We start from the raw sequence: 2,500 nt of genomic DNA on the forward strand, positions 1-2,500 counted from the left end.
TAAGTGTTTCAATATCAGACCACGCCTTTTGTTGTAGGTCCCTTAGGTAGCTAGACGTAACATGGAAATTTCTCATGTGACGGAATTTTATTATTCTACAAAATACTTGTGAGAGCGAAACTCGAAGTGCCTAGGTACAACAACATCACGGGAAGTGGGAATTGTGTTTGGTCTGTCAACCCCCTTTTTGTCTCGGTGATGCGTTTGTTACTTCTGTTAAGATCTTGCAAACATCGTTGATATGTTTGTGACTTTTGTTAAAACTGATCTTGCAAAGCATTGTCGATGTGTTTGTATAACTTCTTTTAAGATCTTTCAAAACATCGTCGATGTGTTTGTGGCTTCTGTAGAGTCTTGTAAAACATCGTCGATGTGTTTGTGACTTTTGTAGATCAATGTGTTTGTGCCATGCTGTCTGTAAAAGGGACTTTTAAAACGCGAAAACGGTAAAAGTCTATAAAATCTTAGAGGTACCAGGGCACAACTTCACCCACTAAAAGAGCCGTGTAAAATGTAACAGTTTTACAATATACTTTATTGTTTCACTCAGTCCCAGGAGAAGTGTATCTCGTTTAGACTTCCTGAAATACTAATCATTACGCTAACGATTTGAGTTATATAAGATTTGTTGAAAAAGGGAGACATTTAAAAAGGTAAGCTTAACTCAGGTTTACTGCTAGAATAACGTTTTGCTGGGAATGAGCCATTATAATTTCTCAATTTGCTGCTGGCTGGCAAGACCTCTACATCTCGTATAACTGGCAAAAGGCAATGACGGAAGTCCTTTCCTTTCTGGGATTTTGGTCCTCAATAAATTAAGTTGCTTGCTGGCAAAAGGAATACTCAGTATGGACTTGAGCTTACTGGCGCTGAGGAGCGGCTGTTTTTCGCCCACGAAAGTTAATTATTAAGAAAGTATTGCTTGACAGTTGTGAATTTGTTGTTTGGGAAAAAACACCCTTTTTCAAAACATTGGTTGTGGAGCACTCCTGTATAATTTTTAACATTTGTTGTATCACACGAAACGTCAGGTAAATACGCATTATAATTTGTTTATCACCGCAGTTTGTTTATTGTTTTCGATCAAGTTAAAATGGCCGAAAGACAAGATTGTTTATGATATATACTTATGGAAGGATTCGAGACTTCCTGGATGTTCTCTTCAAGTATAGAGGAAGGCTCTGGTAGCCCGGCGGGGGCTTTTTTGAAAGCGTCTCTGTCCAAAATGGTATTCGGATGGACCACTTCGTTCGACAGGTCTGCTTGCGGTGAAGAGTTTTCGCGAGAATTTGCGTCAGTTTCACATGCACGTCTACTTCCGAAATCGAAGGAGCTGTAAGCGACAGGTGAGCTTAAAAGAGGGTTGTTGAGGGACGGACGGCGATAGCCTGTCTAAAGCCCACCGCTATCCTCAAACATCTGATTTTTTAGGACAGTGTGCGGCTGTACACAGGCTAGACGGCGACTGCTAGACGGCAACTTCATCTTTCTGATGCACCGCTCATACCGGTACTATTTTTATTCCCCCAGTTGTTCGGCAAAGACTGGATAACTTTACCCAGTGGATATCATAAGTTGCTATCCAGAGTGTGAAATATCCTTCGCGTTAACTGAACATTGACAAAAGTTTTCGAACAAGCCTTTACTTACATGTGTTGAATAGTGCTAGTGATGAAGTTATACGGTCTTTGAACAACTCGGGCCTGGTCGATTCTCAGGAAATGGTAGATGACCCTCTAAACGGGGGTGTTTTATATTTGGATACGAATGGATGCAGGGTAGTCCACTGGCATAAGAAAAAGATTCCATTTGCCATTGCTTAGCACATCTCAAGTCAAGTCAATTCATGTCAAGTCAAGTCAAGTCAAGTCAATTTTTATTTAAACTCACACAAAAATAATATTAATTCACCTTTATCACTCGGCGGCCATTTTGGAGTCCTTGGGGAATAAAGGCTTTGTCTTTGCATTGTCTTTGCCCGTCCAACCTCACACTGAATGAGAGGTTCGACGGGCAAAATCTTTTGTTTGGACATTGAGTGATATGGGTCTATTAATACAAATTAGTGCTTAAAATATAAAACCAAGAGATTGCGAAGGAAAAGAAATTTTACAATTGTAGGTTCATTGTCAAGAGTTTGGGACACCTAAATAGTTCATGGAACTAACCGAATAGGTGACCCAAAAGAAGAATATGAGTAGAAGGAATGAATAGAGACGCAAAATAATTGTATTAGATAAAAAGTATCCCTCGATGAATTAAATAGCAGTTAAAGATAATATAATCGTAAAACATTAGGAACCAATAATAGTATTGATAACCATCAATCACAGAATTTTTGATATATTGACGAAAACTGGAAAACGGCTTGATTTTCTTAACATCAATGGATATAGAATTACAGAATATTGGACCAGTGTAACTGAGAGAATGAATGCCGTATTGAGTGGTATGAACAGATGTAACAAACAGATTATCAATCTGTGATTGACTTGTATTA

General features: G+C 38.8%; 1 protein-coding gene across 3 annotated transcripts in view; it reads left to right on the plus strand.

Annotated features, from left to right (window-relative positions):
• The window catches only part of LOC138007474 (uncharacterized protein MCAP_0864-like), a 27,776-nt gene that overhangs the window by 3,575 nt on the left and 21,701 nt on the right, over window positions 1–2,500 (plus strand). The gene's annotated exons all lie outside the window — the stretch shown is intronic.

This window comes from Montipora foliosa, chromosome 6 (genome assembly GCF_036669935.1).
Source record: "Montipora foliosa isolate CH-2021 chromosome 6, ASM3666993v2, whole genome shotgun sequence".
In the NCBI taxonomy this organism is placed as follows: Eukaryota; Metazoa; Cnidaria; class Anthozoa; order Scleractinia; family Acroporidae; genus Montipora; species Montipora foliosa.